Consider the following 24,137-nt stretch of genomic DNA (forward strand, 5'->3'; position numbering starts at 1 on the left):
TGTTGTGCAGCAAGAAGGGAGGTCCTGCTTTACCGGGCAGTTTGCTGTGTTGTCCAGAGAGAGGCGGTGTTATGATGCTTGGGGAGGAATCGTTCCTAGCCCTGCCCTCCACTGCGGAAATCTGTGGCTGAAATGAGATGCAGGAGGTCAGGCTAGATGATCTAATGGTCCCTTTGGACTTTAAAATCTAGGGGGTCAGTTCTGCCTCCCCAACCCTATATGCCCCTGCAGCAGTGTGTAGGGGTTGTAAGCAGCCCCAGAGGGCTGGGGGAGACTTTTCCCAACATAACTGGCCTTACACTGCCCATTTTCACAGACCCAGGGTATGGGGCAGGCCACAGTATCGCGGTAGGGAGCTGTGAGGAAGCTGTTGTAAGGCAGCGCAGCGTCTGGGGCTGCTCTAAATTATGTTGGGAGCCAGAATCCAGGTGGCACTAAGGTGGCTTCTGGCCACCTTCGTCCCCGTCCTTCCCGGCTGCCCCTTCTGTGCTATGGCTCCTAGGATGGGCCCCGGCGGATCTATTGCTGCAGGAAAGTCATGTTCACTGCTGGGATCTCAGCTCAGATCACGCTTGCTTGTGCTCTGCCTTGGGCTGGGGTCACCCATGACGTAACAACAGGTGGTTGGGGGGCTGTCCACAGGCTGATCTAATGGCTGGGCCACTGGAGCCCACCCTGCGCCATGCACATGCAGGCAGCCAGCTTGCTAGCAACCGGAGCGATAAGTTGTATATAAATTAGATCATTCTCGTAAAAGCAAAATTTCCATCTCAGAACCACCGCAGGCGCCCATCAGATTCTCGAGTGATTTGAGTAAACAAAATACATCACAGGCTGTCAGTGGGCTAAACGCACAGTATAAGCCTTGCCCTGGTCTTTAATTACAGCACGTGCAGGGGCTGGAAAAGGATCAGTTCCAAGCGAAGTAAGAGAATGATGTTTATCCCTTTGGAGCACCGCTGGAACAAAATAGAGCGGGCCAGATCCTCAGCAGGGTGAAGTCAATGAAGCTAGGACAATTTACACCATTGCCTTACAGACAATAGGGGCCAATGTCAGAACCCCTGGTGCAACTCCACTGACTCTAATAGAGTTATTACACCAGGGGTGGCCTTCCCAGGTATTTCAGACTTGTGGCTGGTTCAAGTCCTTATGCACAGGCTGTAGAACATAAGAATACGAACATAAGAATGGCCATAGTGGACCAATGGTCCATCTAGCCCAGTATCCTGTCTTCCAACAGTGGCTGGTGACAGATGCTTCATAGGGAATGAACAGAACAGGGCAATTTATTGAGTGATCCATCCCCTGTCGTCCAGTCCCAGCTTCTAGCAGTCAGAAGTCTAGGAACCCCCAAAGAATGGGGCTGTGCTCCTGACCGTCTTGGCGAATAGCCATTGATGGACCTATTCTCCATGAATGTATCTAGTTCTTTTTTGAACCCAGCTATACTTTTGGCCTTCACAACATCCCCTGGTGATGAATTCCACAGGTTGACTGTGTGTTGTGTGAAGAAACACTTCCTTTTCTTTGTTTTAAACCTGCTGCCCATTAATTTCATTGCGTGAGCCTGGTTTGTGTATTATGTGAAGAGGTAAATAACGCTTCCTTGTTCACTGTCTCCACACCATTCTTGATTTCATAGACCTCTATCTTTTCCCCCCTTAGTCGTCTCTTTCCCCAGCTAAATGGTCTCAGTCTTTTTAATCTCTCCTCATATGGAAGTGGTTCCATACCCCTAATCATTGAGCGGATGGGATATGCAAGTGGCTGGGAAGGTGCATACACACCTGACTGGGGAGCCTAAGTGCGGACTGGTCCTGGCACGCAGAGCCGGCGACCTGCCGCTCACCGCCCGGGCTGTTTTGTCCCTGCAGCTTTGTTGGTTTTCCCCCTCTGCAAAGAGATTCGTCTCGGGAGCAGAAAGGCTTGTCGGGCTTGGGGGCCAGTTCCAGGATATTAAAGCAATAAAGCACAGCAGGGGCAGCAGAGGGAGAGGCTCGGGCTGTGCCCCGCCATGTTGTAATGGTATTTACCAGGTGATGCCCTCAGGGGCGCTATGGCCTCTTCCTCCCACGTAGGGAGGCTCTGTACCACTCTGCCTATCTACAGATAGCCCCTCTTCCCCCGCTGCAGACCGCGGAGCAGCCTGTGTGGGTCGAGAGAGGGGCCACAGGCTGAGGGCTCAGTCAAGGCCACCCAAGAGCTGGAGGGGGCTGATGGAGAGGCGAGTGGGAGGGAGGGGTGTCTCCATTCTCACCCGGCTGTGGAGCTGGGTGGGCCATGACCAAACCCTCCTCATCCTCGCCTCCCACCAGCCTCAGTCCCCTCATGTGGTGAAGGAGGCAGGAGGCCACAGATGAGCCAGTGGGTCTGTGCACCCCCATGGCCTCTCACCCCGGAGCATGGCCAGACCCAGGCCTGAGCGAGTGCAGAGCCGGAGAGAAAGCCAGGGATGCTGGCCCGGCATCAGTCAGGTACGCACACCTTGTTTAGGAGGGATGGACAGAAGGGCGTGCTTGGGTGCCTGGCTGAATCAGGGCATTGAAGTCTCTCACAAGGAGCGGTTGGGTGTAGCCAGCCTGAGGGGGCAGCGGGGGACTCGGGAAATCCCCCCCCCCCCCCCGCCCTATGGGGACTGGCTGGGGAGAGATAGCACAATAGGATTCAAGCCATGCCCTTGGCAGGTGTCTGAGGCTATGCTGCTGTTGTTGGATAGGGTAACAAATGCAGGCAGGACACAAAGGCTCCAGGACTGGGAATTTTATAAACAGAGAACTTTGTAAACCCGAATCCAGTTACTCCCTTTAGCTTATCAGCTCCGTCCGAGACCAGGTTCCTAAATGAGCCTGGTTCTGGTTTTTATGGAAAGCTCGAGATGGAACTGAGGAGAAACCAAGTATCTCCGCTTGTCAGGAGACGCTGTGGGGTGATCTGCAGAGCCAGGAATTCAGCCGGTTACGGGTTGGTGCTTCCTTGGAAGCAGGGGTTCAGGGAGGGCCTGGGCACTGGGCACCTATCAGTCTCCTCTAACACGTTTCTGTGGATGAATGAAAACCATTCCTGTTCCTCGCGCTTTGCTGGGAGACTGATCATGACACTGCTCCCAGGGATCTATGGAGAAGGCACCAACTTCCATGGCAGGCTGGCAACCCCGGCTTAGCAGCAAAATCCTGAGCTGGCAGGAGGCTGAGGGTGTGTCTACACTGCAGCGGCACTGGGTTTTTTCCATCGATGTAGGTAATCCATCTCTCTGAGAGGCGGTAGCTTGGCCGGATGGAAGAACTACTCCCTCAATCTAGCTGTGTCTCCAGTGGGAGTTAGGGGTTAGGTTGACCTAACTACATTGTATGGGGCATGAAATTTAGCACAGCCCTGAGTGACATAGCTAAGTCGACCTAAGTTTTAGGTGTAGACCAGGCTTGAATGCAATGGGTGTTGAGTGACTATTATTTGTTGGCAACCTGATCAGGGGTCAGCCACATGTCGTACTGGGGCTGTACAGGCTGGGGTTGGGTGATGACTGGTGTGTCTTGCCTTTCTGTTCCCTCTTTTGTTTCCTGGTTCCTGTTCCCTCATCTATGTGTGCAGCTACTCAGAGCCTTCCGCTACAGAGCTGCTGTTCAGGCTGTTGTTATGTTGTTATGTGTTGTTCACACTATTACTGATCTAACCTGTTCATGGGTATTACATGTTTTGATTGACAACCTACCTGTGGGTATTGCTCAACATTTTTTGAGATTGCTGCCACCTCCAGTTCACCCGGCTGCAAAATGAAGACCTGATCTATTGGGTTAGAGCAGTCAAAGGTGCTTGGATGTGATGCTGGCCCCATCACTCCCTTGCATTCCCTTGGCTATGAAACTGACTTGCCTTAACTGTATCAGCCCAATGAGCCATTGTCTTGGGGGCGCTTTGACTTTGCTCTGGAGTGCACCAGAGCATAATGTTATGGTGATGAGTGTTTTAATTCTGCAACCCATGCTGCCTGCACATCCTTCGGCTGTTGACCGGCGATACTTCCTTTGGAATTTTTGGAATTATGTGCAGATCAGGCAACCCTGTGATGCTGCTGGGTTACCCTTGCTGCAGAACTGGGGACGTTACGACGGTCATGCTCAGAGATATTTTTAAGACTGGCGTAGCCAATGACCGCCTGGGGGAACGGTTACTGGCTCACGATGCCGGACCGCTAATTTTTGATACTGCGTTGCTCAGAGTGAGGCATTTGAGAGGGCTGGGGCAGAGAAGGGCTCTGGGTCTCAGACAGCTGCTAATTTTGTGTCTACACTTAAACTGTCAGCTGCTCCTCCTATTTCCCTCAACCAGTGCTGCCTACTCCCACTTCACGGCTTTGGCAGTGAAAGCTGCCATCTCCTCACTGTTTCCACTGTGGCAGTACGGGTCACTCGGTCAATTTCCCTGCCTGCTCAGCTAGAACTGCTATGCGCCAGGCTTGTGGGAAGGACACTTGAAGTGAGGGTGCCGCTGTACACTGGTTCACAGAGATGGGGCCTGAAGTGCCTACTGTGAATGTGGAACTGCATGAGACCACCTTTACCAGGGACCCGGATGTTTATCATCTTCTCATGTAGTAAGGCGCTGGGGCTGGTATCCCATATCGTGGAAATTAATGGCACATCGCTGAAGTACATGGTGGATACCAGTGCTGAAGTGAACATCCTCCTCTTTAAGGTGCCACAAGGACTCCTCATTGTTTTTGCTGATACAGACTAACAGGGCTACCACTCTGAAACCTCTCTGGGTTAGTTCACAATCTGGACATTTGCCTGACTACAGAGGTTATAAAAGCCTGGAATGTGGATGCCTCGCAGATAGCTGGTGAAGCTCTATGGTCTGTGCTCTACAAAGACATAGCCTGGACTGCAAAGTTTCGCATTGTTAAAGGCGCAGCTGGAATGCTGTTCCATTATCGTCGCACGATCTGTGCTTACCGCTTGGTATTATGCATGGACTCAGGTGTGGTTATGCTGGCTAGAACAGAAGGGGACACCCAAAGTATTGTTCAGAGACATCAGGATTTACTGAATGATGGCAGTGTTCTGTCGTATTCCCTGCAGTTGGATTCGAACACCAAAACCTTGGCACCGCCACCCTGTCGAGTGCCTCCTCCACTTGTGGCCAAAATCCTGGCAGATATGCAGTGCGTGAAAGATAATGGTATCAGTTGAGAGGTGGAAGGGCCTATGGATTGGAGCTCACCCACAGTGATCATATCCAAGAAGAAGGGTGATATTCGACTGTGCGCAGATTTTAGGTCACTTAATAAATATGGGAAAGGCGAGCAGTTTCAGTTGCCAACCTTCAAAGAGGTGACTTGCTGGCTAGGTGGATCCCGGATTTTCTTTGTGTTGGATTACCAATCTGGTCATTACCTGGGGCTTGACTTTCAGCACACCCTATGGGAGGTACTGCTGTCCACAACTCCCTTTTGCCTTAGTCTCTGCTCCTGAGGTATCTCTCAGCTCCTTGCTAATATCCAGGGTGCATGTTGCTATTTCAGTGATCCTTCCTGAAAGAATGCTAGTCTGGGCAATGTGTTAACCCGACTCCAAGGAACTGGCAGATCCCCAATCAATGGCAGTTATGTACTAAATCCCTTTGAGGAGCTTGGTCTTAGTGGCTAGTCTGCCAATTTCAGATCTTCCCCCTTTTTCCTTCTGGGAGGCTTTTTGGCTCTGATTTCCAGAGGTGCTGAACACTCTTTGGGCCTGACCCTGACCTCACTCCTGATTTAACCTTGCAGGAGGCTTTATTGGCATCAATGGGGATCGTGAGTCCCATGTCTGCAGCCATGCTCCCTGACCCCAGCGCAGCTCCCACATCGTGGAGCACCAGGGCCTGGGGGCTTGCCGTGTCCTTTTGCAACTGATGAGTTGGCACTGCAGTATAAATTTTCCTGGCTTATACACAAGCATGTATGTCTGGCATCAGCCCCATAGACTGTAACAATCCCCCCAGGAGACTTGAGCAAATACATACTTAATCCAGCAGTTATAATGGCACCGCGGGTGTCTGACATTCCCCTGCTATTTATAAGACTTCCTTTGTTGTGTTGCCCAGGTCTTTACTGCAGATTATGGGGCAGTAAAGGCTCTAAGTGAGGTGGTAATTCAAGCAGCCCCTGTGAGCTGCATAAAGCACATGGCAGTGAAGAGCCAAGTTAATTCACGGCTGCTCGGGGAGCTGTTGATTTTCTCAGTGGCAGCTGAAGAGGCACAGCTAAGTTTGATTAACCAACATCCCTGTGCTAGGTGCAGTCATTTGGCATAGGGAGGAGGGGCTCCTGGAGAGGACAGGGTGGTGGAGCTTGGGCTTGGGCTTAATCAGTGCTGGGCAGTGAGGTTTTGGTATGGTGGGTCAGATCGGGGTCTCACTGTGTCCAAACTCCCCTGCTTTTGGATCACTTATACTTTGGGGTTTGGCCCATCTCTGCTCAACACCCCTCCCCCAACAAAGCCATGCAAGCAAATTACTCCAGTCCTGGCCCTTCTCCTTCACCCAGGCTGCCAGACTGTGCTAATAGAACCAATGTGAACCCAATCTGGTTTTCTGTCCTCCTCCAGAGCATGGGCTCTGCAGAGTCTGCTCCAGCCTCCAGGCTAATAGACCTCCCGTTTAGGTCCAAGAGCAAAGGTTTTAGATCCAGAGGTCATGGGTTCAGTCCCTGCAGAAGATCATCACCTTCAATTAGGGGTGGCCTTGTTGATGAGCAGTAGTGTGGTTAGGGGAAATGGGATGGAATTGAGCAAAGGGAAACCTGAGGCTGGATCTCAGGAAGCATTTCCCAACAGTGAGAGCCTTAGAGTGGGGGAATGATCCCTGCCCCCCAAGGGATGGGGTAGGAGCCCACTTGCTTGTGTGCTCTCCAACACTGGACTAAACAGAGCACTGAATGCTAGAGAATCCTTCTGCACTGGCCAAGGGGTGGAGACTAGAGGGGACCCGACTGACTTTTCTCAGGTCTCATTTCTCTGAACTGCCTTCATGTCTGTCGCACTCTTGCTTGATCTTATTTTCTGAAGAATGCACCACCTGACTGGACACCATGAACTGTATAGTACAGCCCCCAACTTTGACTTGTCCTGTGGACTCCTGTGCCTTTCTGAAGACTGCGGTTGTCCTGCACTATGCCCGAGGCTGTGTCTGAATCACGCTCTGTCCAGCTCTGCGTTAGAAACATTGGGAATCTTGTGTCAGTTCCTTTTTCTTTTTGCCGTCAACTTAGATGCCCACTTTTAAGCAAGCAAACAACCAGAGAAAGCAGGTTGCAGGCAGAGAAACAAGGACAAAAAGACAAGAGGGGAGGTGAGATTCCCACTTAAAGCAAATGGAAAGGCATTCAGATGTCGGCGCTGTCACGCTTTAATAAAAAGCATTGCTGCTTTGAGTACATGGTAGGCGCTAGCAGCTAGATTTGCAAGGTTTCGGAACCTACAATTGTGCTGGACATTCTCCAATGTGCTGAGCCTAAATAGAGCTGAGCTCTTTGGAAAATCCAGCCTAGAGTCTTCAACTCCCATGCTGGGCCCCTGGAGCGTCTTGTCTGGCTACGGTTATAGCCAGGGACAGATTGTTTCTTTGCTTTTCCTTTCTGGAGTTCAAGCTACTGACTCTATAAAGGTAAACTCCAGAGGTCTTTTGTCGGGATTAGATTTGCATATTGGTCTAGGAGAGCCAATGGATGGGGGTGAGGAATTGGACAGTCATGGCAGAACAAGGTATCCTGACTGGGAAGGAACCAGGGGGAAGGAATTTTTCTTCCAAGGAAAACCCTTCGTTAAAATATATGATATGTGTTATCCCTGTGGGCCAACCCAGGCCAAGGGGGCGGAGCTATTCCCAGGGAAGATACAGGCCCCTCCTCCTGGAACCATCCAAGGGAAGCCAACAGGGACTAGGATCAGAGGGGAGCTCAGCTTGCCAAGACCCAGGTTTCTGAGTTTCCCCTGCAACTGCTGAGGGTATCACAGATTGCAGCATAGTCTTTCCAGGGTTTGTGGAGGGGGTACAAGGGGCCTCTTCCTGCCCTTGGGCATGCTCCATCCAAAGCTCACAGTTGCAGTCCCTGAGCCACAGGATGTGCTCTATCTTCCAGCCCCAGGCAGTACAGGGCAAGGCAGAGGTGGGGCCGTTCCCCACATCTCTGCACTGGGGCAGCAGGCCACGCTGAGCAAAGAAGGCTGAAGCTGCATCAGGCACACCCTTCCACAGCACCCTGCTGTTTTGGAAAGGGGTAACTGAGGTCCAGTGAGGTTAGTGAACCCCTTGGTCACTGTCACACTGCTCAGTTCAGTATGCTCCCCTGCCCACTCCCATTGTAACAACCGCCAGGAGAGATCTTGATAGCCATTTATTAAAGAGGCAGGAAAAGGAGGAAAAACAGTGAAAGCATTTGTCATGTAAAGTGTTAATTAACTAAGGCTTCCATGTTAACGCTACCCCTTAGTCCCTGTCCCGTTAGCTGCAGAGAGTTTTTATGGGGAAACCCCCTATTTGACAATTGTTTTGATCGTATTAAAGAGGGTTCCAGCCCCCTTTGGGGGAAAAGAGAAGCAGTTCGCTGAGGTGGGCTGGAGCTGCACATGTTGAAGTCTGATCCTGCCGTTCTTAAGCCAGACCTGCACAAGGGAGAAGAGAGCAGCAGAGAAGATACAGAGTCTCCATTGCAGCCTCTCTGCTGGAGAAAGACAGGCCCAGCCCATGGTCTGCTCAGCCGCTGTGACCTGGGGGACTTGTACCCGCCAGGGGCTGGGTAAGACCTTGCTTTTAGCTGCCTCTCTGGGCACAGGCGCACAGTGCTGGTGCAAATGGGATGCTGTCTTGGCAGCTCAGCCAGACGTGTATTGGACAGAGGTGAGAGGAGAAAAAAGGGAGGGGGGTGAGGGGGGGGCAGCACACCAGAGACCCCACCCTCTCAGGGCCAGGCCTTGGTCAGATTTTTAGCTGAAGCCAGACGTGTTCACAATGTCATCAGGTCCCTGGCCTGGTGCTGTCAGAAGCCCTTTCAGGAGGAGGCTGATGAAGGCCCATTGGTGTCATGGTGGCTCCTGGGATCCCCCTAGCTGTGATGGTGAAGCTGGTTCCTGTCAGTCTGCACATCCCCTCCCCCCCCGCTTTGTTTAATGACCCTCTGATAACCAGTGTCCGAGGGGGCAGGGGTGGGGGCTCATCCCACTAACACTCACCAATCAAACACGTGTCCATTAGTTCAACCCTAACCATTCCCTCCCATTTCTAGCACCTTTCCACTCGTTGCCATGCCAACCCGGGCCCTGGCCCAGGAGCCCAGCAGACCCCCTGAACTCAGGCCTTTTACCGGAAACAAGCCCCTGGCACCCAGGCTCTTTATCTTTTGCTGACACTTGTAAATAATTTTATGTGACATGTTGCATTGGATTTTGTTACCTTGCCCTTGGCCAACACCAATCTTCGGCCCCTGCACAACCAGCCCCTTTGCATCAGGGTCATCTGCCCGTAGAAGGGCTGGGGAGTCTGGAGCCAGCCAGCTTGGTGCTAGTAGCAGATCTGCTTTCCTGTAATAGAACCAGGACTCCCAAGCTGGACCTGATTAGGAGGGTGGGTGGCAGCTGGGGTTAATTAAGGAAGAATGGTGTTAGTTGGAAAGAGGCAGAGGGCTAGGCCAGTAAGAGAAGGGTTTGCTTGCTGAGCACTGGGGAAGCATTGGAGTCTCTCCTGGAGAAGCAAGGAGTCCAGGTAAGAAGGCTGGGGAGTTCTGCACGGAAGAGCAGGGAAGCAATCCAGCTAGAAGGGGCTGGGCAAAAAGCAGGCTAGGGCTAAAGAAGGCCTGGGGCTGGGTTGTGTGACTGGGCTGTGTTTTGGGACTTTGGGAGCTGCTTGCATTGCACTGTGTTAATAAATCAACGCCAAACAGGGCTACTGGCTATAAGAAAGCCCCTCTTAGAGCTCTGAGGAGGGAAATCTGAGACAGTGTCCTACAGATATGGTGCCTGCCAAAAGGACATGCCCTCATGGGGAGCTATATGGCCTGCTGTGTTCTAAGCCTTGGGAAACTGGCAGCACCTGGATAACAGCTGGGTTTGGAAGGGGCAGGGATGGGGTACAGGCCCAGGGGTTGTTCTGATCCCCACCCCCATTTACCTTGGTAGCCCTAACCCACAGGACTTGTCACCCTACTGCCAGATTTTTGGTCTGCCCATGGACAGGGGATCTGGCTTGGGGGAAGCAAGTGAGCCAGGTGTGCATTACCAATTTCCTACCTAGCCTCTCTGGCCTTGAGTCAGCAGGTCAGGGAGTGGAGCCTATGGCAGGGAAGCAGCTGGAGTTTGGGTCTGGTGCATAACCGAAGAAAAAGGGATCGTTTCTCAAGCTGGTCAAGCACTTTCTGTCAAAACTGTTTTTTGTCAGAAAACTGAGAACTTGAAAAAATTAAACTTTTCATGAAGAGAGTCTGCTTTCTGTAGAAAATGCTGGTATTTCTATTAAAAATGGCACTGCAGGGCCTCATGAGAGTTTTAGTTTGGGTGCCTTATGCTCCTGTTCTCTCTGGGCCAGACTACATCTCCCAAGGTGACCACACCTCTTGGTGCTGGGAAGGAGGTGTTGTCCCAGGCCATGGTGCATCATGGGAGAAATAGTCCAGCCTGAGACTGCAATCCTAGAGAATGGGAACATAAGGTAGCCAAACTACAACTCCCATGAGGCACCACAGTGTCCCTTTGAAACAAAATACTGTGGTACCTGGATGGAATATTTTGTCAAAAAGGCAAAATTTTGGGTGGGGAGGGGCAGCGGGGCTGGCTATCTTCCAGCTAGCTGTAATAGTTTGATAGGTGGGGAGCATCATGATGATGGGGAAGGTGCTGTGGTTGGATGGGCTCTCAAGGTTACCCATGGATGGGCTCTTCATCTGGGTGATGCTGAGAGGAGAGCCTTGTAGGGACAGTGCAGAACTAGCAGTCCAGCTTCGTGGGCTCTAGTCCTGCCACTGACTCGCTGTGGGGCTTTGAGTCTCAGTTTCTACAGCTGTAGAACATGGACAATCATTATGCCCTGGCCTTGCAGGGCTGGTGCATGCATTAATTTATCAGCATTTGCAGAGCGCTTTGAGATCTGCATAGAAATGCAAACGGGTGCTATTATGTTATGGCTGTCTCTTGCTGTGGACAGCCCAGTTCCTGCAGCCAAGTGACTGTTTTGTTGTTTGGTCATTTTTAAGTGCGTTCTGTTACAGGACTGGGATCTTTGAGTCTATTCACCTTCACCCACATAGGAGGCTTGGCAGCATAAAGCTGTTATTGCTGAATGGGAGCACAGGGAGAGGGAGAAATCAAGATAAGTTACGGCTCATCAGCTTCCCCCTCTGAGCCTTGGAAAAACACTGCACTAAATCACTGTTTCATATTTAAGATATAGTTACAAGTAATAGACACTGAGATTAGCAACTAGTGATGGCCCAGTGCCATAAGCAGCCGGGCTGCGACCTTGCCTCATAGTATAAACTAAGCAGGGTCAAGTCTGATTTGTGCTCGGCTGGGAGTGGTCCAGGAAAAACACCGGATCCTGCAGGCAGGGGTGATTGGGGCATGGTGCTGTAGCTGGCGGGTGTTGGGGATTAGGAGGTGAGTCTAATCTTAGATCTGAGGTCCTAGCATAGCGGGGGAGGGATAACTCAGTGGTTTGAGCATTGGCCTGCTAAAACCTAGGGTTGTGAGTTCAATCCTTGAGGGGGCAATTTGGGGATTTAGTTGGGGATTGGTCCTGCTTTGAGCAGGGGATTGGACTAGACCTCCTGAGGTCCCTTCCAACCCTGATATTCCATGGTGCTAGAGTGTACTCTGCTGCTTGAGGTGTAGTCTTGTTTGGTGAGATGTAAAACCAAGGTGTTGTGTATTTGCAGGCAGGACTGTGACTGTTCTCCATGGTATCCTGGTCAAATTCTCCATCAGGTATCTGCATTCTTCCTTGTCGTTTCAATTGGACACTGTATCCATCACTTCCTTGGCTTAAACCAGGAGTAGGCAATTACTTTTTGTCAAGGTCTAGACTCCAAAGAAAATAATAATAATAAAAAAGTAAATCAAAAGATTTTGGGGTCTGTTCAAAAGCATTTGGTGGCCTGGATTTGGCCTGCGATCAGCCTATTGACTACCCCTATCTTAAACCATTTTCTAGTGCTGTTGGGCTCGGTTGTGCTTTACTCCAGAAGTTACTGCATTTCAGTGATTGTTGAAGCTTTCTCTGTACATGCATGGGTGAAGTCCTGGCCCCATTGAAGCCAAGGGGTTTTTGCCGTTGACTTCAATGGAGCTCACTTGTGCCATCTGAGCATTTGCCAGATGAATGGTCCTGTGCATGCATCATTATTGTACTGTAGGATCACCATTCATGATTATTAAACAAAGTCCCCAGTAGCTGTAGATCCGGATAGCGCATTGCCCTGTGTATTAACACAAGCATGGGTTTAACTTTTTTCCTCGTGTGATTATTTCAGTGTATTCCAAGCCAACCATTCCTGCTGTTTTGAAAACATGGATTTGTTCCTTTCCTGCAATACTGCTTCTGAATGATTGTCCTGTCCCAATAATTACTACAAATACCTGAAAATTAATAACTTGTAATGAAATTCCAACAGGATTAGAGTGCAGCCCTGTTAAAAATGGTTATAATGATGAATGCCCATTAGACAAGAGAGCCCCATGAATGATATAAATAATGCACAAGGTTTAAAATTAAAGTGCTGGAATATACCATATCTGATTTAGGGTTACAATTATTGAATGTTAAAGGGATACCAGTGTAGATTTTAAAATGATATTTATTTATTTAAACCATTAGATTCCTGTCAGAGAGTGTATGAGGAGCTACAGGGGTTTCATAGCTGATTAAATCCACATAAATTAAGAACAAAAATATCACCCCACCCCTGCCCCTGCTGCTATCCTGTGAGGACCAGAATACTCAGAAGGGTGCAGGACCCACAACTGGCTCCAGATGTTCAATACAGCCCATCAGTGGCACAATGGGAGCTGCTGGGTGCTAAGCACTTCTGCAAGTGTGGCCCCTCCTAGAGGGCTCTAGTCAAAGGCAAGACATTCAAGGTCTCAGCACCAGAGTGCGTGGGAGCCTGGCCTGGGGATGGGGTGTTGACTGTAGCTCATAGGCAGAGTAAAGCTGGCCCTGTTGGGAGGAGACTGAAGTTAGAAGCAAGGCCCCCAGTGGCTGCTGGATCGCTTCTCCCTCCCTCCAGCTCACTGGTGGAGCTGGGCTTGCCCCAGCACTGATGCCAATGCTGGCACACGTGCACCTTGCCTCTCCTGCCACGGCTGGGGCACAACACGGGTAGCCCTGGAGCTGTTCTAACGTGGCCCATGCTGCTGTAGCCCCAGTTGGGGGATCGGTGGAAGCGCATCTGCCCCAGTCATGCCTCTTCCAGCCCCCGCCCCCCTCCTCTGGCCCATAATGCATCAGGACTTCAACAGAGGTGGCTTGGGGCTGGGCAGAGGGCCCTGCTGTGCCAGGGGAATTCATGGGGGTGCTGTGCAGCCCCTTAGTCCCTGTATGGTTGGTACAAAGCAACCACAACCAGGGTGGGTGGGGGAGGGCTGCGCTCTATCCCAACATCCAGCATGTGTCCGAACTTTGTGACCCTTTGAAGGAAGGGCCTTGGGGTTCGACTCTCCCTCTGCTGACCCCAGCAGTGAACCGCCACTGACCTCCGTGACTTAGACCAGCAAAGCTCCTAGATCCCAGCTGCTGTGGCACAGGAGGAGGATATCATTGCAGAGTCGGGCTCGGAGGGCTGGTAATGGTCAGTGGTGCCTTTTGCCTTGAAGTTGGGTCAGTCTGAATCTAGCCCTGGTGAGCAGTAAAGAGCTAAGAGTCATTCCCATGTGACTGCTATTTGGTAACCCATCTGTGAGGAGTGGGTGGGTCTCGGGGTGTTTCCAAGGGCAGCAGTTCTCAACCTCTTCCATACCAGGAACCATCTGCAGAACCCTTCTGCCAGCAAGCCACAACTCTGACAGCTATTCGCTCCCACCAGGTTCAGAACCCGTGTTCGAGGGAACAGGGGTCCCCGTCACAAATTGTTCTGTTTAGGAACCTCTTAGGCAGGCCCAGTAGAGAGCAAGCAGTGAATTCCAGTCTGTTCTGTACAGGTTCTTATCCCACTGTCAGCCCCATGGTTTCTCAGCACCTTCCAGTCATGCATCAAGCAACGTAACTAGTGTCTGTCACGCTTAGTTCATTCTCTCTCATCCGGTCCCTAGCAGCGGAGTGGCTTGTTACAGCATGGCTGGTATTTTTGAAAGGCCCATGGTGCTCTGTGGGGTGACACAAGACCGGTCCAAGGCCTGACACTTGGAGCGGGAAGTGAGGAGGTTTGTGGTGGCCCTTAGATCCTGGTGGAATTCACTCCCCAGTCTGGGCCCAGCCCCAAGACAGCTCTGTCTCCTGCACAGACAAGCTTTTCCCCCGTGATGGACAGTTCTGTTGGGCCAGAGGAACAGAGCTATCTACCATGGTCTTCATCCCAGAGCTTTAGGTGATCTTTGAAGGTATCCCAGGCCATTGGGCACCTTGACAATAAGGACCGAAACCTTGAGCTTGACTTGCTATTCTATGGGAAAGGCCTACTGGAGAGAAGTACCCAAGAGCTGGTTCCTTCAGGGTGGGGACAGGACACCCAGTGGGCCAATGGGGACACCCCTGTGCTGTCCCTTTGCCATCTCTCCCATGGGGGGGCAAGCAGAGGGCATTGCTCTCCAGGACTGTCAGGCCAGCACTGAAATTGCTATACAAATATATATTGGTCCCATTTGACAGTGAGGGTCCACTTCTAAAGAGCCTATAAAGGGTTAATAAATGACAAATAGATGTCAACAGATGGCTTATCAATTGTTAGAGTCCAACGGGTCAAGCCTGTTACCATGGCTTATAGCTTGGGCTGGTTGAGAACTTTCCATTAAAAGTGTGCTCAGACGTTTTGGGTTTTTTTGGGGGTGAAATAACCCCAACATTTCTGACAAAAAAGGGACTTGTCAAAAAAAATGGAGGGTTTATTTGGGGCCAAAAACTGGAAAAAGGAATTTGTGAAAACCCGAACATTTTGCTGAAAATTTAAGAGAGAAATGAAGAAAAAAATTCATAAGCACTTTTTCAGCGGGGGGGAGGAACACTTCCCAAATAGTTCTCTATATAATAATTTACACCACCTCCTGCTTCTGAGCTCATAACCATGCCTAGCACTTGCTACTGCTACCTGCAACGTGCTTCTAATGTCAACTAATCCTGTATAATCCCTTTGTAACAGGAACTGTGCTCATTATCCTGGATCGCTCAGTTCTGGCATATGGGGAAACAGGTCCCACCTCACCCCCTGGCTCCATCTTAGTGGCCAACAGAGCAGGTAGTGTGTTCTGCTCCCTCCACTTACAGCTGCCAAGTGCAGACAGACCCTGTGGCTTTCCACATCCGCTCACTGCCCTCTTAGTTACATATCAGTTACTGTGACCTCCGCAGCAGATTGGACTGACCCGAGCACCCAACGGCAAATCGTCCCCTTCAGATGATCCGGGCATGGGTTCCGTGAGCTGCTGGAGGATGTGCACGCAGCAGGACCATCTGCCGAAGCCGTGAGCGAGGAAGCGGCTGGCTGCGCTCAGCAGGGCCGATGCCATATGAGTGAATGGCTCCTCCCCTCACCCTTTCATTGGCAGGGAAGCCGGCTGGGACCATGGTGGCAATTTGGCCATCGGCACAGCTGAGGCAGCTGCAGTGAGAACTCTTTAGGGGGGTGAAGTGAGCACACTCCTGTGCCACGCTCTGCTATGGAGCTAGTGTTCCAGCAGAGGGCACACTGGTTTTGGTCCCTTTCAGCTCTCGCTCGCTGTGCCCTGGTCTAGGCTTAAAAGTTTTGCTGGTGTAATTATGTGGGTTGGGTTGTGGGGGGTGGCAGGGAGACCCAGGTTCGATTCCTTGCTAGGCCACATATTCCCTGTGTGACTGTAAGTCCCTTCCCCTCTCTGCCTCCATCCCCCATCTGTAAATGGCATTGCCCTACCTCCCAGCACTGTCGTGGGGGGAAATACAGTAAAAGTGTGAATGATGCTATGGTGATGGAGGCGGGTAAGAACACCAATAGGTGGGGATTCAGTAGAAGATGCTTTTCTGTCTGGGCGAGTGCCCAGAGTGGCATTAGGGGGCACTGTGCTGCTGAAGCTGCCATCTGTTTGGAAGAAATGTAAAACATAAGGCCCTGAGCAGTGTTTGGCGAATGATGCCAGGCCAGCCTTTATACGAGCTGCATGGTGCCTGCCGACATCCCAGCTCGCATCCACCTGGCTGAAATCCCTCCAGCACTGAATCGGCAGAGGTCACTCCCTGCTTCAGAGCCTGTAGCACCACTATTAAATGGCTGCTGCGTTCCACCCCAGAGGTAGGCCACATGACCTTCCCTGGGCCAGATCCTGCCACAAGTGCAGGACCCAAGGACGAGAGTCGGGGCTTCCCATGTGATCTGGTAGCAATTCACACCCACCCTGCACAGGGGGTAAATAACTGGGGGAATCTGGCCTGTTTGGTGAGGGATGCTCACCCTCATCCATAGCAGCTCTTTGCAGCAGGGGGATGTTGGCTTCCAGGGCGATCAGGCCTGCAACTCCACCCACCTGCAAATTCACTTAAGAGCATCCAAACTGAAGAAAAATCTGAGCAAGTGGCTTCAAAGGGCCACACTCAAGCAATTGAAGGAGTATTCATTTCAGTTTAGAAACCAGCCAATCGAGGACGAGCCTGCACTTGGTTCAGTTACTAGCCACCCAGGATAACAACTTGACATCCTCATTAAGCTACATAATATTGGTGCATGAGTGTCAATTATAATCTTTTTTTCAGAGGAATTTCTGTTGGGGAAAGGAGGTGGGTGTGGGTTAATCCACAGGAGCCATCAGCTGTCTGATACAGTAAGAAATTAACCTCCTCTCTGTGTGTTAGCGTTCTGGTCGCCACTGAGATCGGCTTTGCAAGCCGAGGGGCTGGAAGACAGGGCGGTGCCCTGGAGGGATTGAGATACCTATATGTATCTAACTGGGAGCAGGGCCCCATTCTGCCAAGCCCTGCACGTTCATAGGCATAGTGAGAGACCATCCCTAATCCTATGACCCAGCTGGGGTCCCATCCACTTCCCCTGCACTGCGTCTGCCTTGCTAAATCTTTGCTCACTAGCCTACTTTGGAAGCATGGATTAAATCCAGCTCTCTAGGAGCCCAATCCAGTTTCTACATGAGAATCTACAATCGAAGGAAGGTAACTAGCCATTGGAACAATTTGGTAAAGGATGTGGTGCATTCTCCATCACTTGGCGTCTTTAAATCAAGATTGGATGTTTCTTTCTAAAGGAGAAATCCCAGTTCACCTGCACTCCATGTAGGAACCCCTGGATGAAATTTCCCAGCCTGCACTACACAGGGGCTCAGACTAGATGATCAGAACAGTCCCTTCTGGCCTTAAAATCTATGAATCACCAGCTTTGTTAATGGCAAAGCTGCCGCTGCTCTCATTACCCTGGCAATGGCCACACTGCTGCCATCTGCAATGGCGTTCCTCGAAGATGCGCTCTTCACGGGTAGCAAATACAGGTCTGATGGAAAATCATTTCCTGGCCAAGTGCCAGCCAAATCCCACAGTCACACAGGCTTGATGGGTGCTGCTGTGGTCGGTCAGTTTCTTCTGCAATATCTGGTACCCGGGAACCTGTGCAGAGGACAGCTGGAAGCAGAGAGGAGTGTGTGTGTGTGTGGGGGGGGGGGGGGCAGATTCAGTGATTCTTTATTCATCCTTCAAAATAAGACCATTAAAGAAAACTGATGAGTGGTCAGATTCTTGTTCCCAAACACCCCGAGTAACAAGGCAGAACCCGGGCATGGTCCACACAGTTCCCTCTAATAGGGACTATAGAATAAAATCCTCAGCTAACAAGTGACCTGCAAGTGTAACCCATTGGTGTGTGTTACAGGAATTTGCACTCTTTGCACTAGGAGTCGCTGGTTTGATCCCTGGTGCATTGACCAAGAGCGCAGCCATCCCATGAGCTCAGTGCTTGGCACATGGAGTAACTGGATTACATCAGATTATGTCAACAAGCGCACACATGCTGTTCAGCCTAAAGGAGCGAGGCTCAATTGCAGCATCTCCTGATACTTTAGCCCCCCCCTCCTCTGTGCGGGGAGCCCCCTTCCACCTAGCCGCGTTAACAGGGAAGGCAGCATTGGCATTGTGTGGGACAGGGCAGCTTTTGGTCTCCTCTCCTGTTTCGCCAGGAATGGGATTTCAGAGCTCCATCCCATGGGCCGAGCTTCAGGGTGGGCAGGGGAGGATGCACCCAGTCTCCTATCTGCTCTGGAGCTAGCTTGAGGAGGCCCTCTCTGCCATGGGTGGAGCAGGGCAGGGGTCCAACCCCAGTGTTGGGAACAGCTCTCCTCCTGTCTGGTGCTGCTAATGCATGCCCATCTCCTGGGCAGGAGGCCAGAGGCCCAAGTGACTCCCCAGCTCCTCCTCCTGCTGCCACAGCAGCCTCCCCTGCTAGCATCTGCTCTGCCCCGCCAAGCAGCCCTGTCAGAGAAGCTCTTCTCCAAACCAGGGAGAGGAGGGGGATCCTCCCTCTGGTTTTTAGCTCCCATTTACTTTAACCCCTTGCTCCCCTCCCCCCCCCCCCCCAGCAGGCAAGGGGAGGGGTCACCTTCCCACTGAATCATGGCCATGCCAGAGCCAAAGGTCCATTCTTTGGAGGAAAGGGCAGAGGGACGAGCCATGGGTGAAGCCTGAGATAGCTCTGTTAATAACAGGAATTGCCTGAAATCACATCTCCCTGCAGCCTGACATGCTTGTAACTGACAGCTCAGGGTAGCTCCGTGTTATGTCCTGGGATTGGACTGTCGAGAGAGGTGTGCTGGGACTGATAAGGTCAGTCCAGGCGTGCGCAGCACAAACTCCTAGCCCTGTTCAAAGTGCTTGCATTGCAACTTTCAAAAGGGGGGGGGGGGGAAGAATTACCAAAAAAAAAAAAATTACCACTGCATTGCAGTACCTTTGAGATTGCCTGTGCTGACGGGACTGCTCATGCTGCTTTATGCTCAATGCAGCTCGGCCAGCTTCCTCCTAGCGCAGCTCACTCTCCAAAGAGAAGGGTCATTTCAGGTACCCGCAGAGCCAGGCTAGCTGGCAGTCCGTGTGTAACAGGGCATGTGTGCGTAAGGAGACAGAAGAGAACTCCTCTGCGGAAGCCCCATAATATTAATCTCTCTTCACTAAGCAACATTGCACCAGGGCCTGCACTGTTGGGTGTACGCAAATACCATTTCCATAGCGCATCTAGGACCAAGGAGTGCAGGCCGGACCTACAGACGGCCTGTATCTTGGAAAGCGGGGACTGAAAAAGATTTAGGGGCCAAGCAACTAGACATGAGCTCCCAGAGTGATGCTGTGCCACAAACGGCTAATGTGACACTTGACTGTGGAAGCAGGGGAGTAGAAAGAGGGTAGGTTCTTTTTACAGTTGGTATGTGGCATCGGGGAGACTAATATGGGAATAGCGTGGCCTGTTTTGGTGCCCACATTTTAAAAAGGAGGTTGGAGAGAGTGCAGAAAAGACCCACAAAAAAACTTCAAGGGCTGAAAAAAATGAGGTCCGGTAATCCGTTTAGCTGATCAAAAAGATGACTGAGGTGTGACTGGATGACTCTGTATGATAAGCACCTTCATGGGGAGAAAATACCAGGTACTAAAAGGCTCTTTAATCTAGTGGCCCTGATTCAGCTAAGTACTTATGTGCCCGATTGTAAGCCTTTGGGACTGCTCACCAGATGGGGAAACTGAGGCACCGAGCGAGGTGTCTTGGCCAAGCTTACACAGTCAGTCTGAGTGGGGAAGAGACCCCTGGTCTCCTGACTGCCACTTTACTGCCCTGGCTGCCCACTGAACTGCAGTGAATGGCTAGAATCAGACTTGATTTCCTTGGGAAAGGAGTGGGGTCTAGTGGCTTGAGCATATAAATTGCAGTCAGGATTCCTGGGTTCCATGCTTGGCTCTGAGAGGAGAGCATGGTCTGGTGGCTAGAGTGGTGACTAGACATAAGCACACGTCTGTCAATAAGGCTTTCTAGTCTCAAGAGCATAACTGAAGCAAAGCACTTGGAGGACCTCTGATGGCAGATGCTAAACAAGGACTTTGAGCGACTTTGGGTGTGGGGAAGAATTAGCCAGACCCCCCATTCTCATGATGGCATGGGGGAAAATGATGGAATGTGCCCAGGGTTCTGGTGTCTCATCTGATTCTGCAATGTGGGGGCAACTCCCCAAACAAGTTTAATGCCTTGAGGCAGGATGGCCAAGTGGTTAGAGCACTGGCTCTCAATTTATGAGACAAAGGTATTTAAGCACCAATCTCCCACAATTTCAATGGGAGTTTGGTGCTTAAATACCTTTTGAGGGCCTGTGCCTAGTCTCCATGGCTCAGTTTCCCGTCTATTGAGCGGTGACCTGATCACGGTCTTCAAGAACTGACGTGGAAGAGATTTTTTTGATCACCAGTTTTGACCAACCAGACAAAGGGGGAATGATGCAATGGCTGGAGGATGAACCTAGACCAATTCAGACTAGAAATAAGGGGCACTTTTCAGCTGTGCAGGGAACTAACCATTGGAATGAGGAAGCAAAGGACATGGTAGATTCTCCATTGCAAAGTCTTGAAATCAAGGCTGGATGTCTTTCTAAATGATACACTCTAACTCGACTAGCAAATATGGGCTTGATACAGGAACGGCTTGGTGAAATTCTCTGGCCTGTATTAGACAGCATGTCGAACTAGGTGCAATTTGGCCTCTTCAAAGCAATGGGAGTTTCCCCGTTGATTTCGATGGAGCCAGGCTGTCACCCTATGAATCTATTAAACTGAAGCACAGAGAGGAGAAGGGACTTGCCCAAGGTTGCCCAGTGAGTCAGTGTCAGAGCTGGGAACAGAACCCAGGAGTCCTGATGACTGATACTTAGCATTTTAATGCCGTGCTTTACAGTGCTTTAGAAATGTAGAAACATTAATGGGTCATTAACCACTACTAAGCTCATTCATTACCCGTGCTAAGACAGAGGTAATCAAATGCTGTGCTCTGGGGCACAAGCTGACCAGCATAGAGGTCAGGAAGGAAATGGGTCATGCTGGCTGGTGGGTGACCATCTTTAGTTTTGTGATGACCTTCATGGCTTTGAAATTTTGTTCTAATGCAGAACAAAATCGTTCAGACATTTTTGCCAAAGAGAACTGGGTTGAAATGTCTGATCAAAGCAGTCAGCTTTTTGATTCGGGTCTCTCTTCTCCTGTCTTGTTGGAATTTAGAAACCTTTGTCAAAATCTTTATTTCTCTGTGAAATGTTCTGGCTTCTTTGAAACTGTGTGTTTTGCTGGGAAAAGTTTTGTTGCAAGTGTTCTGAGCAGCTCTAGACACATACACAACTGCCAGAGTATTGAAGAATCGATCCCAAGCTTGGCTTTATTGGTCTGTTCCAGCCTGGCAAATCCTATGTTCTGATGCACATACGGAGCAGGGAAGCAATGCAGAATTCTGCCGCCTTCCCTGCACCTCATCCACACGATCCTCTTTGCACTGGACAAGCTTGAACGCTGGAGCCCACAGTACTTCTTGAGCCAGAGAGGCACACGTGAGCCCAAGTGGCACAGTGCTGCTGGCACGTCTAAGGCCAGAAACGACTCAGGTTTGAAACAGCAGCACAGAAAGTGTGCTTGGGTTGATGAGCAGCGTGTAAACATGGGTGATCAAACAGATGGATGTACATTTGCCAGCACATCAGACCCTGTTATGCATCCTCTTCATGAGACACATGATACGCCCATTTGAGCAGCCGCACTCAGATTGCTCCTTATACAACCAGCCTGGCTTTGCCCCGGGGCTCATCTTGTGCCTGCCTTTTCTCTGTGTTATCACTGGACTGTCACTCATGTACAGACATCGCTCTGTGCTCCAGTATCTGTTTTGAAATCCACTTGGTTGACATAGGAAATAGGTTCATCTGCTGTAAAACCTCACTCAGAAGGTTTAGCAAGAGACTCCTGCAAAAGAACCCTCTTTCTGTATCCTCGGCAGAGCTTTGCCCTTCCACTGGGCAGTCCTGGCCACGGTTTGCTTTTGCATTTCTTTGGAGAATGCCCAAAGCGAGATAGCAGTCGCTTGGCAAAACTATGTCGCTGCAAATGTGACCCCTCCCTGCTGCGTGGCAGCTGCCTCCACAGTTACTGGCTGTTTCTGAACCTGATCTGTTACTTGGTTACCTTGGTGCTCTGCCTCTGCCTTCTGAATTTATTACAGGTGCCTGGGAGCACCGGCATGGCCAAGAACCTTGTTGTGCTAGGTGCTGTACGCACACAGAACAAAAAGACAGTCCCTGCCCCCAGAGCGTCCAGTCTGACAGCTGGTGGCGATAGTACAAGGAAACCAGGAGTACTTTCATCCTTGCTAAGGCTTTCCTTTGGGCAGCTCTTCTCATTAGCCCTGCAAATATTTGCTGTTCTCTGCAAAGTCAAATCCATGACCCAAAATAACTGAGTTGCAAGCCAGGTGTGGAGGAGAGGCCCTGTGGCAGTCAGGTGAGGGAAGGATTGGACAGTAAGCCTGCCTGGCCAGCACTTCACAGTGGCAGCTCCTGTCTCTGCAGAGGGGTGGCTGGGACCAACCTGAGTGGTGGTGCAGCCTCGTGTACCAAGTGGCAGTGCCACCCATTCAGATTTGGCCCGGCCTCCCCTCTGTCAAGGCAGAGGGCAGCCAGGCCAAACCTGAGTGGCGGTGCAGCCCCCACACACTAGCTTGCAGCAGCCGGAGTGGGGACCTGGGCCCAGCTCTGCGGGACAAGAACCACTACTGAGGGGGTGAGCGCAGTACAGGCTTATTCTCCAACATGTCCTGTCCTGGGCAGGGGTTACTCTCGCTATAGGCAAATTAAGCAGCTGCCTCGGGTGGCAGATCTGCTCTGGCTGCCCCTCCTCAAAGGTCAGCCAGGTCAAACCTGAGTGGCATTACGCCCCCCTGAACCAGGCTGCAACACCTCTCATTCAAATCTGCTGGCCTAGGCCTACAACGGGAGGGGGGGGGGGTGGCGCAGAGACTTCTCACCTAGGACGACAGATTTGTCTTGAGGAGCCTCTGCGCTCCCCCTTCCCTCCCCCCGGGGCCTCTCCTCTGTAGCAGTCCACGATTAGGGTCGGTGCTGGGGTGGAGGGTGCCACTGTGTGTGGTCAGTGTGCCTTGGTGAGGTGAGGAAGACGTGGCCGTGGAGGAGGATGCTGGCCTATGAATTTGGGCTCTGGGGGAGTCAAAATGTGGGTGATGGGTCATCTTAAGCTCCATCAACGCTTCCCAGCCTCTCTCTCTAGCATGTGCAGTTCAGAATCACAGGACTTGGCTTCGATACACGGCTCAGTAACATCACGGCCGGTGCTTTCACCCTGCTACACTGTTCTTTTGAAAGATCACTCATGTCTCCCATGCGACGGTCTTGCATGGAGCACAGTGCTCTGAATTCCCAGGCTCCTCTGGCAGGCATTGTAGTTCCTCTGGGCCCGCCCCTGGGAGCAGTGGGGCAGAAGGGTGCAGGGGGCTTCATTTGCTCCATGTTAGCTTCTGATGCTGCCTGATGAAGATGAGCCACAGGAGTGCTGGCAAGGGACTGATCTTACCGCTGACCATCAAAAATGATCAGGATCTGCCACGGCACCCCTGCTGGAAAACAAATGCCACCCACTCCCAGGCGGTTTCAGGTGGCAGCTTAAGGCAGGGGAGGGCAAACTACGGCCCGTGGGCCGGATCCAACCTGTCAGGGCTTTCAATCCGGCCGGCGGGATTGCTAGCCCCATGGCGCAGTGGGGCTAAGACAGGCTCCGTGCCCAATGGGAGCTTCGGGGGTGGTGCCCACAGGTGAGGGTAGCGTGCTGTGGAGCCTCCTCCCCTCCGCCCCTAGGAGCCACTGCCGGACATGCTGGCCTCTTCTGGGAGCGGCACAGGGCCAGGGCAGGCAGGGAGCCCGCCTTAGCCCCGCTGTGTGCCGCTGCCACCCTGGAGCCGCTTGAGG

The 24,137-nt window shown here is 51.5% G+C and overlaps 1 protein-coding gene across 5 annotated transcripts in view; it reads left to right on the forward strand.

Annotated features, from left to right (window-relative positions):
* Positions 1 to 24,137, forward strand: part of SYT2 (synaptotagmin 2) — a 204,312-nt gene that overhangs the window by 50,628 nt on the left and 129,547 nt on the right. The window contains exon 1 of one of the 5 annotated variants that reach the window (XM_065594981.1): positions 9,655 to 9,738. The exons of 3 other annotated variants lie outside the window; for them this stretch is intronic. The gene's annotated coding sequence lies outside the window, so the exon portion shown is untranslated. Of the gene's footprint in view, positions 1 to 9,654; positions 9,739 to 24,137 lie in introns of those variants that run through there. One more of the 5 variants, XM_065594982.1, reaches the window with a different exon arrangement.

This window comes from Chrysemys picta, chromosome 4, assembly GCF_011386835.1.
Source record: "Chrysemys picta bellii isolate R12L10 chromosome 4, ASM1138683v2, whole genome shotgun sequence".
Lineage (NCBI taxonomy): Eukaryota > Metazoa > Chordata > Testudines > Emydidae > Chrysemys > Chrysemys picta.